Source organism: Homalodisca vitripennis, chromosome 2 (genome assembly GCF_021130785.1).
Source record: "Homalodisca vitripennis isolate AUS2020 chromosome 2, UT_GWSS_2.1, whole genome shotgun sequence".
Taxonomy (NCBI): Eukaryota; Metazoa; Arthropoda; class Insecta; order Hemiptera; family Cicadellidae; genus Homalodisca; species Homalodisca vitripennis.
This window is the reverse complement of record NC_060208.1, coordinates 60,184,088-60,200,683: the sequence shown is the minus strand read 5'-3', so window position 1 is coordinate 60,200,683 and position 16,596 is coordinate 60,184,088. Positions and strand designations below refer to the sequence as shown.

Genomic DNA, 16,596 nt, shown 5'->3' with positions numbered 1-16,596 from the left:
TATAAGAAGGGTGGCCATGACCTGCTATTCAATTTTTGTATGGATGATAATACGTAATAAAAATGTAAAATACAATGATAGTAAATTTCATAGTAATTTTACACTGTTAACGTTTCTTTCATGTTTCTATTGAAAACGAAAAGAATTTTTATCTGGGTGTAGCTGAGTATTAACAACTTTTAACTTCCATATTTGAGTCCATATTTATGTTATACTCATCCACAAAAAGTTACCACTAGGTCATTGCCTCCATGTATAAATGCAGATGTCGTGATTGCTTCATTAACGCTCAGCAAAAACCATTAAAAATAGTGGCATGAAACTTGGTTCATAAGTTTAACCATACGTGGGGGACACGAACAATAGAAGAGACGCAATAAGAAATAGATTTTTCTATCGTACATCAGGGCTCCACCCTACCGGTCCTTAAATTTGAGAAAATTTTCCTAAGAAATACATTGATGCGAACATATGTCACTGAATAAAAGAGCGTTTTAAGTTGTAATTATCTGTTCTGTATAAACACTGTAATTTTAACAGCACAAAACTAATACGCTTAAATAACTAAATAAACCAACAATTTAAATTGGTTTACATTAAGCTTTATATTAACAACAATTACTCTTATTTCAAACATTTATGCATCCAGTGTTGATCACAGAGTATGAAAATTATCTAAATAAAAAAATATAGTTTGAACTGTACATTTGATCAAATATTAATTATTGCAGTGCGTAATGTAGATATTATAAGACAAAGTTATTGTCTAGATTTGATTTAAGATTTAAAGACTTATTAAAACCACCTCAGTTTTTTTTCAGAATTTATTAGGCTTTTGAAACCACTGCGTATCTATAGTTCATCTTGATCAAGGTAATAAAGTTAAATCAACTATGACTGCCTGAGAAATATTTTAGAGTGGAAGTAGCTAACTATATCTGAAAATATACAGTTTACGTATAGTTTTCTTCATCGAAGCAACAAGGTAAACTCTAACTTTTCTACGAAAAATAAATTATTTGAACCAGAAACGTTCATACACTCACAAAGCCTTTAATAAGAGGCATTAGCAATTTTGCTGAACATCTGATGGTAATAAAATTACTTTCGTCTCTAAACTACATGGTGCACCATAAATGTATAAACAGAATAGCTAACAACTTTAACATTAGGATTCCTGGGAGGGTTGCATTGAGTCCAGTTTTCATTAAGTCCAGCTCTGAATTTCCAGCAAAAAAATACATTAAATAAAGTGCTTGTTTCATAAAGTCCAGTTTTCACAAAGTCCAGGTCTCTAATATTAATTTAAAATATAACACAGTTTCATAAAGTCCAGGTATCACTGAGTCCAGTTCTGAAATATTATTAAAATACAGCAGTCTCAGTAAGTCCAGTGGCATAGAGTCCAGAAAGTACAGTCCTAAACTAGCAGTTGGACATCCATTGCCGCGTGCAGCTGCAAGTAGTTTGCGTCGTTCACCTGCAGGCGCGTTTCATAACTCAGATTAATTATACCTTAATAGATTTGATTTTAAGGTTTGTTTCGCTTTATATACACTTTTAAAATAGTACTTGATGGTTAGTTATAACTGAAATTAATTTGTAGCGTTTACCATTGAGAAATATTTTTGTACACAATATACGAGTATTGTGTATTGTACCGCATCTCTCTAGTCAACAAACTTCAGATATACTGTACCGATTATCTGAAAGTGTAAAACTAAAAAATTAAATATTATTAAATGTTGTGACTCTGTAGTTTTGTACCCAAATAAACAAACACACACGTAACATACCTTTGTGATTACGAATACAATGTCTGAATGTTCACGGTGTCCGTTTCATGTTAATGATCTTCACATCTTAACGACCACAGTGATGCAATGTTAGGTTACTAATTGTATTATCCGTAAGTATATTTGGACTTTTATTTATACATTTTAATTTTGGAAAATAATCTAGTCGAATCAATTGCTAATCAGTGGTTTTATTATATATCGATATCCATTTGTTGACTTACTTTTACCAGTGATTTATTGCATCTGATGACATAAATACTCAATTTCTTGTATATTTATATAATTGAAGCATATGTACCACTTTAAATATAAACTTTCAAGCTTTTGAAATTCAACAGCAGTAGGAATTGTTTACAGCGTTTATATCTTTAGATTTCGAAATTCTGTAAACGGAAAATGTAAAAAAAATACATACTTGGTCCTAATAACGTGGCGAGTAGGACTGCTGGTTGGAATAATATCTTAGAAGTTTAAAGAAATGTGTGACCACAGTTTTAGTAAAATTTTTAGAGACAGAAAAAAATGGATATTCCTAGGCCAAAATAAAAACTTTAAAATAAAAATATGGACGGTTTTATATATAGTAGACTATACATGAAAGATACAAGTTACTAAATGCTATCTCCTTACATCATAAATTAATAAATAATTACTCTCTGGAGCTTCATTCGTATACATACTGTAAAGTTATTACAGTTTATTGATAAGCCTTTTTTTATTTTGGTATTATTACGAAATTGCCTATATTTTAAAATACTGCCTGCAGTTTCTAGTGTCACTCCACTTTTCTAACAGTTTATTACGTGTAGTTTAGTAGTATTATAAGTAAACTTTTTCAAGTTTGGACATTAAACAAGAGTTGTATTCAAATATTTTATTTAAGCTATTCCTATTTCCATTACTGTATTTTGGTGAAAGAATTTCACTATATAATCCTATAAATTATAATACTATATAATCCTATAAATCCTCGTATACTGCCATCACCCATTTTACCCAACCCTGCCTTCAAAGGAGTGGAATTTTTTTAATTGTTAGACCCGCCATTGTTTACATATAGCATATAGGCATACTATGTGGCGTCTATATCAAACTTACCCTTTTGTATACCTCATAATTTCATAACTAAACGGTCGGCACTCAGTATTTGATATCATACATACAGCATACATATCATTCCTATGAAATAGAAGTGTTATAATTTTCATATAAGTCGTTAACTGATAGCCAAAGAAAAGTGTTCAGAAAAATGTCCTTCCATACTTTTGAGAATATAAGTAAGCAAACGAATGGACGGACATCGACGTTCATCTGTTTATCACGAGGGTGTATTTTAGTAAATAGTCATATAGTTTCCTCTGTTTTACTGAAAACAATTAAAGCTTTTCTTCAAAATCACTCCTTGATTAAATTACTAAATATTTTTCAATCCTTAAAATGATTACAAACACAAACTTTTTCTCTAAACCGATTCGTGTTAAAATTTACAATACATTCCATCTAATTTAAATTAAAATATGACGCCCCCATTATCATCTGATCTTGACAAAATTTGGCATTAAAGATTATATTATATTGAAAGGAACTTTAGATTTTTATGGTATTAAAATCAATTTAGTCCCAGTTTTACTTTTAACGTTTTACAAAATGATTCCACACGTTTAGACAAAATGTGTAGATTTTATAGGCTTTTAAATAGTTGAAAATTGATTTTGACATACAGTTAGACTTAACAACCCTAATAAACCCGATTTAATCTTGACATTATAAAATATTATTTTAATCTTTAAAAATTTTATGCAACAAGTGGGCCTATTTGGTGATTAGAAACAATGAAGTACAGTGTGTATTTTAGTTTTAACAGTATATGTAGCTATGCGTTTGAATTAATTTTTTTATTCATATTCTAAATTAATGTTAATTCAAAATTCGATCCTGACTACAGCTTAGGAAAGCTTAATCTTGTCCTCTTTTTATTTCATTCATAAATGTTTAGATTTCACCTTAAATATCATAAAAATAAATATAATCTTAACATTTTTATTGTTATTTATTTTAAAATTGTATTAACACACAAAATATGTGTTCAACATGTAACTGGTATGCAAAGCTTTCATTCCAAGGTTAATAAATTGTGATTTAATATTACTACTTAAGTAGGTACTGGCATCATATTTAGGTAGGTACTGGCATCATATTTAGATGTTTTTGCAAGCAAAACTTCTTCACTTTTAACACCCATCTGATCAGGTGCAGAATCTACCCTTCTACAGGGATCCAATAATTTTATCTTGCCACTCAAGATAACACTCATGCAAGAATATCTCTGAAGACAATGCATAGTGATAAAAATCAATAGTATACCAAACGCCCGAAATCTCACCTCACCACACTAGGTCAGGAACTTCATTGGCTACAACCCATGTCCAGTATCACTTCTTACCTGTAGCTCAAAATGATAGCAGCACTCCACACACAACTAGGAATATATCAAAGGAATGTCACTGGAAAAAACTTAATCTAGTAGTATCCCTGACACAGAGTAAAATTTAATTTTATTGGATAATCATACAAGTGATGTAACTCACTTTACTACTCACTAATTAATAGTAAATTCTATCTTCAGGAGTAAGGGATTCCAATAAATATGCAAGACTAGTTTAATAAATTTGTTTAATCATACAAAAATAAAAATGTACTAAATAAAATCACCAGTTATTAAATATTTTATTACCCCTGTTTAAATTTTTTAATTTGACCATTTTAGATTAATCAGAATATCGTAATTTAAATAATTACAACAAAAAGATTAATCAGTTGAAAAAGACAAATTAGTTTGAAAAAATTATATGAAATCATTATGGAATTAAAATAATAAAATACAAAAATAAAATTTTAAAATTATGTTTACTATATAGTAATAATAATATAGAATGGTTGATATATTGCTTAAGAATTATTCTATATTCAAATATCAATGGTATTTTCTATGTATTCTGTTGGATGTTTGAGACATGTGTTGCAACATCTTTAAAATAATTGTAAATATTCTAGTTTTCTATTAAAATTTGCTGTAAAAAGACAGGAATTTCTACAGCTACTGTACTCAAAAAGGAGGTTACATAAGAACAAAGCTGGTACAAATTTAATACAAGAACTGTTTTGTTAAATTAAACTGTACTTGGTGTATATAAGTGATTCTGTTCACTTTAGAACTTTATCTATATTAGTGACACTATTGTCACTAGGTTTTTTTTCCAGTTGTGTTAACAAATGAACATTATATGCACATTGAAGCATTTTACAATGTGAATTTTCTTCCTTGTCTGGACCAAAGATACAATATAAGGTAGTGCTACAGTCCAATACTTCCCTTTGACACTTTCATGTACATTATTCAATTGTAATATGAATTTTAAAAATCCATAGAATTTTAAGCAGTAAGCACTATTAAACTTATTACTTTTATAAAATATATTTGCTATTAGTGATGTTGCTCACTTTAACATTTCATGTTGTTACTGAACTGTTTTTTTTTTTTTTCAGGTAGTGTTTAAAAATAAACCATGAATGCATAACTAATGAAGCATTTATTAATGATAATTTTCTTACCTGCCTATACTAATGATATACCGTAATATGTAAAATTGCTCACATTTAAAGTCCAATTATCTTATTAGGACTGTTGTACACTGAATTTAATACGTTCGTAAACTTTTAAAAAATTAAACACAAATAAACGTCCTACTTTTATAAACTTAAGTTATACCATGAATTTATACTGCTCACTTCAGTATTTAATTTAGTCACAGAACAGTTTCAAATAGTTTTTACAAATAAACAATGAACTCAACGCAAATGCAAATTTGGAAACGTTGATGAATTATAGTTTTAATACTAGTCTAACAAAAGATACCATATGTTATATTGCTCACATCTACTGTAGAATATCTCTCTTGGACCATTTTAATATACACATACAGTTTTACATAGAATAAGTAACATTCACAGTGTCTTTAAAAGGTAAAAACTATTAGACTTCTTACTATTATAAACCTTAATTAAACCATGAATTGATACTGTTGTCTCTGACCAGTTTCAGATAGTGTTCAGAAATAAATAATAAATGTAAAACACCTGTTAAAGCATTTATGAATAACAGTTTTCTTACTTGTCTAAACTAATGGTGGAATATGTGGTACTGCTCATAATCACAGTTTTTTTCTTAGTTTAAACCATTTTCATGGATGTTATTACAAAGTTATACACTGGATTAAGAATATTACTTTTAAAATAAAGTTATAACATAAAATGATACTGCTTTCTTCAGTATGTCACTTAATGCCAAAACCTAGTTTCAGGTAGGACTTACAAATAATTATTGATTGCACTTAAACAACTGAAAACACATACTATATTACTTTTCTTCTTTATCTGGGCCAATATTTACAATAAACTATATTGCTGACATTCATAGCTCTTTTCATCTCTTTCACTACTTCCACGAATAACCAACATGCATATACTTTTTCAAATGTAAACACTAACCCTTAACTAAAGTTAAAGAGCATACAGTTTATTTAAGCATTATATTTAGTGTCACTCATGAGTTTCAGTTACAATTTGCGAATAAATTTTAAATGCACTTAAATTGGTGTACCATTATATAATATTATTTATCTTGTAAGGACCCAAAGTAAAATATGTGATTTTGCTCACATTTACAATTCCATTCCTCGCTTTGACCATTTCCATGTACACCATTCAGTAGTAATCTGAATTTACAACATTATCAGGATCTTTATAAGGTAAACTATGATTGAACTTTTACCTTTATAAACTAAAATTATGCCATGAAGTTATACTGCTCACTTCAGAAATTCATTTAATACCACTGGTCAGTTTCAGGTAGTGTTTACAAATAAATATTAATTGCACTTCAAACGTTGAAGCATTATACAATACTAATTCTCTTAATTGAAAGGACCCAAAGTAAAATATGTGATATAGCTCACATTTACAATTCCATTCCTCTCTTCGATCATTTCCATGTACACCATTCAGAAGTAATCTGAATATATAACATTAGTAGGAACTACATAAGGTAAACTATGTTTGAACTTTTACCTTTATAAACTAAAATTATGCCATGAGGTGATACTGCTCACTTCAGAAATTCATTTGATACCACGGGTCAGTTTCAGGTAGTGTTTACAAATAAATATTAATTGCACTTCAAACGTTGAAGCATTATACAAAAATTAATTATCTTAATTGTCAGGAACCAAAGTACAATATAAGATTTTGCTCACATTTACAATTCCATTCCTGTCTTTGACCATTTCCATGTACACCACTGAGAAGAAATCAGAATTTACAACATTATCAGGATCTTTATAAGGTAAACTATGTTTGAACTTTTACCTTTATAAACTAAAATTATGCCATGAAGTTATACTGCTCACTTCAGAAATTCATTTGATACCCCGTGTCATTTTAAGGTAAGGGTACAATTAAAAAATAAATATTAAATCCTCTTCAAACGTTGAACCATTATATAATATCAATTATATCAATTGTTAGGACCCAAAGTAAAATATGTGATTTTTCTGACATTTACAATTCCATTCCTCTCTTTGATCATATCCATGTACACCTTTCAGTAGTAATCTGAATTTACTACATTATCAGGATCTTTATAAGGTAAACTATGTTTGAACTTTTACCTTTATAAACTAAAATTATGCCATGAGGTGATACTGCTCACTTCAGAAATTCATTTGATACCACGGGTCAGTTTCAGGTAGTGTTTACAAATAAATATTAATTGCACTTCAAACTTGAAGCATTATACAAAATTAATGATATTAATTGTCAGGACCCAAAGTACAATATGTGATTTTGCTCACATTTACAATTCCATTCCTCTCTTTGACCATTTCCATGTGCACCATTCAGAAGTAATCTGAATATATAACATTAGTAGGAACTTTATAAGGTAAACAATGTTAAGACTTTTTACCTTCATAATCTAAAGTCATGCCATGAAGTGATACTGCTCACTTCAGAAATTCATTTAATACCACTGGTCAGTTTCAGGTAGTATTTACAAATAAATATTAATTGCACTTCAAACGTTGAAGCATCATACAATACTAATTATCTTAATTAAAAGGACCCAAAGTAAAATATGTGATATTGCTCACATTTACAATTCCATTCCTCTCTTTGACCATTTCCATGTACACCATTCAGTAGTAATCTGAATTTACTACATTATCAGGATCTTTATAAGGTAAACTATGATTGAACTTTTACCTTTATAAACTAAAATTATGCCATGAAGTTATACTGCTCACTTCAGAAATTCATTTAATACCACTGGTCAGTTTCAGGTAGTGTTTACAAATAAATATTAATTGCACTTCAAACGTTGAAGCATTATACAATACTAATTCTCTTAATTGAAAGGACCCAAAGTAAAATATGTGATATAGCTCACATTTACAATTCCATTCCTCTCTTCGATCATTTCCATGTGCACCATTTAGAAGTAATCTGAATATATAACATTAGTAGGACCTTTATAAGGTAAACAATGTTAAGACTTTTTACCTTCATAATCTAAAGTCATGCCATGAAGTGATACTTCTCACTTCAGAAATTCATTTAATACCACTGGTCAGTTTCAGGTAGTATTTACAAATAAATATTAATTGCACTTCAAACGTTGAAGCATTATACAATACTAATTATCTTAATTGAAAGGACCCAAAGTAAAATATGTGATATTGCTCACATTTACAATTCAATTCCTCTCTTTGACCATTTCCATGTGCACCATTCAGAAGTAATCTCAATATACAACATTAGTAGGACCTTTATAAGGTAAACAATGTTAAGAATTTTTACCTTCATAAACAAGTCATGCCATGAGGTGATACTGCTCACTTCAGATATTTTGATACCACGGGTCAGTTTCAGATAGTGTTTACAAATAAATATTAATTGCACTTCAAACGTTGAAGCATTATACAATATTAATTATCTTAATTGTCAGGACCCAAAGTACAATATGTGATTTTGCTCACATTTACAATTCCATTCCTGTCTTTGACCATTTCCATGTACACCATTCAGAAGTAATCTGAATATACAACATTAGTAGGACTATAAATTTTTCATAAGGTAAACTATATGTTAAGACTTTATTACCTTCATAAACTAAAGTATGCCATGAAGTGATACTGCTCACTTCAGAAATTCATCTTATACCCCTGGTCATTTTCAAGGTAGGGGTACAATTACAAATAAATATTAATTGCACTTCAAACGTTGAAGCATTATACAATATCAATTATATCAATTGTTAGGACCCAAAGTAGAATATGTGATTTTGCTCACATTTACAATTCCATTCCTCTCTTTGACCATTTCCAGGTACACCATTCAGAAGTAATCTGAATATATAACATTAGTAGGACCTTTAAAAGGTAATGTTAAGACTTTCTACCTTCATAAACTAAAGTAATGCCATGAAGTGATACTGCTCACTTCAGAAATTCACTTGATACCACTGGTCAGTTTCAGGTAGTGATTACAAATAAATATTAACTGCACTTCAAAACGTTGAAGCATTATACAATATTAATTATCTTAATTGTCAGGACCCAAAGTACAATATGTGATTTTGCTCACATTTACAATTCCATTCCTGTCATTGACCATTTCCATGTACACCACGCAGAAGTAATCAGAATTTACAACATTATCAGGATCTTTATAAGATAAACTATGTTAAGACTATTTACCTTTATAAACTAAAATTATGTCATAAAGTTATACTGCTCACTTCAGAACTTCATCTGATACCCCCTGTCAGTTTCAGGTAGGGGTTATAATTACAAATAAATATTAAAACCCCTCAAAAGTTGAAGCATTATATAATATCAATTGTTAGGACCCAAAGTAGAATATGTGATTTTGCTCACATTTACAATTCCATTCCTCTCTTTGGCCATTCTCACGTACATTATACAGTACTAACTAATCTTAATATACAACATTAGAAATACATTTATAAGGTAAACAATGTTAAGACTTTTTACCTATAAATCTGGTCAGTTTCAGGTAGTGTTTACAAATAAATATTAAATGCACATTAAAATTAGAAGCCTTGTACAAATTAATAATTTTAATTTTTAAGACCCAACGTACAATATGTGATTTTGGTCACATTTTACAATTCCATTCCACTCTTGCCCATTTCCATGTACATTATATAGTAGTTATCTGAATATACAATATTAGCAGGACCTTTATAAGGTAAACTATGTTAAGACTTTTTACCTTTATAAACCAAAGTCATGCTATGAAGTTATACTGCTCACTTCAGAAATTCATTTGATACCAATGTTCAGTTTCATGTAGTGATTACAAATTATTATAAATGGACTTCTAAAGTTTAAGCCTTTTAAAACTGTCACTCATTTGACAAGACCAAAAACAAGACATGTTATTTGGTCACATTTAAGTTTTATTAATTTAATTGGCCTTAATATTGTCTAAATAAAATAATACATTTTTAATTGATGTAGTATATTTCAAAACTAAAACCCTCTCTTTCGTATTGATTGTGATTAATTGTGTAAGAAATAAATGTTATTTTCTTATTTCTCTATACTAAATATTTAATATGTAATACTGCTTAAATCTATGTTCTATTGATCTTTATGATTAGAGGTAAAAGGACTGTTTACAGCAGTGCGTTGATTATCTGAAACAATTGGTGCAAGATGGTTTTCGTATTATCAAATTAAATAGGAACTGTACAAAAACAATTAAAAATTCAACAAATAATAAAACAGTACAAATTTAACCTAAAAAAGGTTAAACATCTTTTTTTGCTTAGGTGTTTTTTTTGCCATGTTAATTGTGCAGAGCTCTATGCTGCATGAGTTCCTGCTGGCCCATCCACTCCATACCCAGTTCACCTGTAACAAATATCAATCCTGTTGGTGGTGTAATACAGTATTCATTCAGAAAATTAGCTACTGGTATTTTTTTCTATTTTAACTAAAACTCTAGCTGATGCTATCAAAGTTGGTACATAATAATTTTATTCAATCACCTTTGTGTATTTTTTTTAAATATGATCAGCTCTTGATATCGGCCCATCTTAAATTAACTGGTTTCTAAAATGTTCTCTAATGTAAAATGAAAAAAACAGCAGGAAACTTTAACTCTATGGCTGTCCACCATTTTATAAATTTTTTCCTGAATGTAAATAAAAAAAAACACGAAATTTTATTTGTATTGACAATTTTTACTGTCTACAAATAGGTATATACATATGCTAATATATAAAAATAAAAGCATTACAGCAAATTTATTGCACAACGATGTTGGCATGAAGGAGTATTCCACAAAAACAGGAATGACAATAAATCTTTGTGAAACAGCTAAAAGGTTAACATTCCTAATACAAACCAGTTTGTCATCGGATAGTTTTATAAGTTAGATGTCTAGACTGATGTAAACATACTGGGCAGAAACCCCTTGCAGATGCAGAAAACAAATATAACATAACCCCTTGAAACATTACTGTATTGCTTATGAGGTTCTTAGCTGTAACTGACAACCTCTTAGTACATATAAAAGCTTAGTTTTAAATAGCTTTTTCCTTTCGTTATTTAATATTAAATATGAATAATTTAAATACCAATATGACAAGTTTTCATGTATGAATTATACTGTTTTATTCGATTAATTTTATAATTATTTATAGATTTTTCATTAAATCTTTTCACAAAGTAAGCATAAAATAAGAGTAACATTAAGAAATACTCAGGAAATAATGAAGGAAGAATAGCTGATACAGCAAGAAGAATAGCTGCTTGCTTCCAGGTCACTGATTGAAGATCTCTGAAGATCTCCTTCACATGGAGGGACAACAGATGAGCAGTTTCAGGAAGTAAGTAAGGAATAGAAGGCAGCATCCCGGCAAGATCCTGGGCAAAGAATTTATATAAATTTCGACCACAATATTCTCGCCAGTTCACACACTGTTTTCTAATCTAAATAATCAAATTAATGTTAACAACATGCAAGAGGTGGCACCCAAGGGCAAATTGCCGCATTTGTCGAAATCTAAAAGTATTATTATGATTAAACAGATAAGCAACTTGGGAACTCATTCTATCTTCTCATATATTTCTTCGTGATCCCTAATTAAAACGTTATTGTCCCCTGCAACCAATTCGGCAAAATTTCCTGATGCAAACATTTAAAATTAGAGATACAATCACTCACTTACAATACATTCACACATTTTCCATGTTGTTCTTTTACTTTTATAGTATACAATCTTCTTAATTTATACGCTTAAAAAGTACGTACAGAAGTTAGCTCACACGCGACATCCCGCGTAGTGTCAATTTTCCAGTAAATTCAGCAGTACTTTCATGATTTAATTGACACATTGTTATTTGCAGATAATTAAAGTAGTTTATTCTGAGACACAGTGGGTCAAACAAATCACTCAGATATTTTAGAAGATTTCCTATTGAAGAAAAATATAAAAACATATAACAGGAATTATGTTTTGATATAAATAATAGTCCTGTGAAGAATGTACAACACTCCAATATAATATTTTACTTCATAATCACTGGTATAGCAAAAAATAAATACAATTTTATTAATTTAATACTATAAAAATTACTAAGTATTTATTTCCTATAAATGAGTACAATAAGTCTGTATCGTTTCGTTCCCACGAGAATCTGCAATTACGCGACTCGCCGGAAGTTCACTATCTAATGGAATTTCCGGTCCATGAGGGGTTTTTAGAAGTGAACGCCCGAGCACGCTGTATTTAAAAAGAAAGCACTTTTAGATCGCCTATGATATCGATCTTTCCTCCTACGTATTTAACTATGGTTAATATTTTATGAAATATTGGACTTATTTAGTATGTTTTTTATTAAATTTTTAAACAAATGCAAAATCGGTCAAATAATTCCTTAAACTCTTTAGTTTACAAGGTGTAGATTGTACAAATTCTCATAAGTGTGTACTCCAATAATAAATTCGAGATACTTGAGGATGGTGTATCTAAATAGTTAAACTTAGTAAATGAATACTGGACCTAAGAAATAATTTTTAAGGTGGTTACTGAATCTCTACATCAAATATTGTTTGTTTAAAATAATGTACATCTTGGGCTATGCTTATGTTAAAATGTATAGCCAAACTCCTTGTAGACCATCCACCATTAGATGTGAAGACTACCTTAAAAACTATTTCTTTATTTCAGGGCAACATGACAAAAAAATGATAGTCACTTCAAAACGTAGGCGCAGTAATTATGCACCAAGTTTTATTGTTTTACCCGTAATCCTTAGGGGTAAATCAAGCTTATCAAGAACCCTTTTTACAACCTCTTTGTGGTGTGGTTTGTGTTTGGAATGCAATTGGAAAAGAAATTTCTCACGGTGTCCTTTACAAAAATAAAGTTGTATATATCTGTTGAGAAATATAAATAAAATTTATCTGAAACTAATTTCACCAAAACCCAATAAACATAGGCTACGAAAATAACTAAAAAGCGTTATTCGAGGCCGCCAGTCTGTAACCTTAATATTAGTGTACCCACACATTTGCTAAAGCAGTAAATAAAATTTGGTTTCAAAAAGCTATTGTAAAATTCCCTACCAGCATAGTTTGAAGTAGGTAGATTTTGCGACAAATGAATTACGTATTAAATAATTGCATACATGATCTATGTGATAACATCCTAAAAATCATTCATAAGATAATTTTTTTTTCAAAAACTTAACTGTATATTTAATAATAGTTTATCAGATTACACAATATTTTGATGTTATTTGAAAATACTAATTAAGTTATGGTGTATCGAAAATGTTAAATACGTTTCTACACTAAACTGTAGCGTTCCACAATTGTTCTATTTGCAGCAAATTACAATTTATATATTTAAAAAAATAATTTTGTTTCACGTTGTAACTGTTTTTCCTATTGCATTAATAAAAATTGCGTTAATATCTCCGTAAAGAAATAAATAGGTAGACCTTTTACAATTACCCTAACAGGAACACCCTTATTATTTTGATATCGTTACTTCAATGTATGTTTCCAATATCAAAAATTTCTTCATTCCCTGTTCATAATTTTTAATCTCGATTTACAAATAGGCAACATAATATGCTTAATATGTACAAGACAACATATTGGCAGATTGGTCAAGAAAAGGCCGACCACACGGTGTTATTAACAGGGCCCCGGGCCGTTAAGTTCTTAAATTAAGTTTTATACACCTGAAAGAAGATGGTAGAATTAAAATGCTTGAGATGTGGTGATAAACTTTTTGAAACCTATTACAATGCGAAATGTCTGAAATTGTATCATCCTTTCAAATCAATCATCATACATAACCAAATTTAAACAAGTTTAATACTTCCTTTGAATTCATTGCAACCTTAAATACACTGCAAATTCTTTTTGAATTACTTCAGTAACTACTCATGGCTTTTTATTAAAGCTGAAAATTTGCTAGGATTTTTATAAACAATACATTTTTGTAGTATGTCCAAAAATAACCAATCATTCCATTTAAACATAATCCAATAAAAAACTTTATAATCTTATTTATTAATTTCTTTGGTTTGGATTGCTTTGTATTATTACAGAGAAACAGGTATTTTAATTTGTAGATTGTGTTGACTTATCACTTATCTTTTTATAAAGGTTTTGAAAATGTGAAGTATTTATTTTTAAATGTTACAAGGAAAAGAAAACTGTTATAAAATGCAATTTTCCTAAAAGTATCTATTAGACATTTAAATTAGTACTAAATATTAATAAAGCAATACTTTTCTAATAAGGTTTATTTTTTGGATGAGGCCTTTCGAAACCAAAGGTTTAATGAAAAAATAAACGGTGGTCATAAATAAATGTTTATACTGGCTGAAATGTTTCTAACATTCTTGTATATTTGCACTATACGGTATTTTAATATTAATTTTAATTAAACTAATGTAATTATTTATTTGTGCTCGTTATGAAACCTTTGGTTTTGAAAGACCTCGTCCAAAAAATAAACCTTATTGGAAAATTATTGTTTTATTAAAATTTGGTACTATTTTAAACTTATTTCCTTAATGGCTCCAAGACTCTTCAATCTATTAGACACATTTTTAAAAACTATTAGTCCTTTTACTAACTTTAAAATATTAAATAACGAAAGAGTAAGTCTGACCACATATTAAAATTTCATGTTATTGTACTGAAATTTGTTTACAAATCTGTTAAGTATCTATAAATTGAGCTAGTACTAAGTTATATTGGGCTTGACATAAATTACTTTTACATTTATTAATTAAATACATTTATCTTACTACACTAATATAAAAATGAATAATTTACTTACCTTGAGATGACCGGACGCTGTAAGTACAAAGAATCCTTGAATCTCATGACCCCACTGTGAAATTTAGTTGAACGTTTTCCATGTCGTCGGGTAAGGTCGCCAGACCACAGGCAGGTTGAAGTCAACACCGATTAACCAAAACAAGCCTCACCCAAGCGTGGTGTGTAACCGCGCTAATAACTGCAACCCAACTATCACAACACAATCGCGCTCGGGCTCTACGACCTACAGAGTACCGACTGGACTGACTGACTGTGACTGGTGACTGCTCAACAAAGCTAATGCCAGCGCTGTCACCTCACTAAACCTGCGCGTGCCCTACTGCGCGTTTGAAAAGATATCCTCCATTTCTCTCTCAATCCCTTTAACTCCGAGATAAGATAATTTCTTGTCTCTCCAGTCAATCTGTGGGTTTAAATGAAACTCATTGTTAATTATTTGTAATAACTTTTCCTTCTATAAAGAATGGCTATTTTGCGTACCTTTTTATATGCTATATTCCATGTTTGACAAGAATTCTAAGTAAAGCACTCCATTTTTCGTAAACTATTATCTATTACTTCTGTAAAAATTACATTTTATACCTTTATTAGCTTAATATGACTACAAAGTATTTATTTATGTATGATTATTGCCTGTGGTAAAACACTATTGTGTGTGGTTATTGTCATATGAAATCTGATTCATCGCATATCTGACTACACAAATTGTAGATTCACAGCCCCATATTTCACAGCATTTAAAATAACCACACCGTTCATAGCCTTAATTAATTATGTCTTGATATCATCAAAGGTAATTTAAGAATAATCAGGCTTTCCCTACTGAGCCGGTTCAATACCTATATCTCCCCGGCTCATATGTGTTTTATATAGTGTGTGTGTGGTTTATTGGCTGCAGAGGCGACTGACCTTTTGAAGGCGTTTGGCCTTTCCGGAGAGTGGCAAAGACTCCGAGCCGTGGTGTACAAGTTAGGAGTAGCTCCAGTTTAATATATTAGTTTAATTAAGTGTTTTGTTTATTTGCTGAGCTGATTTCCTTCTGACATGTGCGGCTAAGTTTACGGCCCCTCACTGATGAGGTCCAAGGGATGAATTGTTTCCTCCTGTCATCTCTCCATCATGCGTGGTCGCAGAGAACCTTCGCTTTTGCGCTCTACTGAAGGACGGCCACCATGATGGACATTTCTACCAGTCAACATCTGTGATACCCTGTGATATTGTTATTGTTGCCATTTATATAGTTTATATTTTGTTATTTAATTTTAAGTTAGTTTTAGATATTATTTAGTTATTTCTTGGATTTCATTAGGAGCCCGCCCTTAGCCGAAGGATACCGGGTGAAATT

At 29.9% G+C, this 16,596-nt stretch overlaps 1 long non-coding RNA gene across 1 annotated transcript; it reads right to left on the bottom strand.

Moving 5' to 3' along the window:
- Positions 1-10,045: 10,045 nt before the first annotated feature.
- LOC124356262 lies at positions 10,046-15,535 on the bottom strand. Its single transcript, XR_006921837.1, has 3 exons — positions 15,250-15,535; positions 11,646-11,809; positions 10,046-10,792 (listed from the first exon to the last, which is right to left on the bottom strand). It is a non-coding gene; the product is annotated as an uncharacterized LOC124356262 (long non-coding RNA).
- Between the last annotated feature and the right edge of the window lie 1,061 nt (positions 15,536-16,596).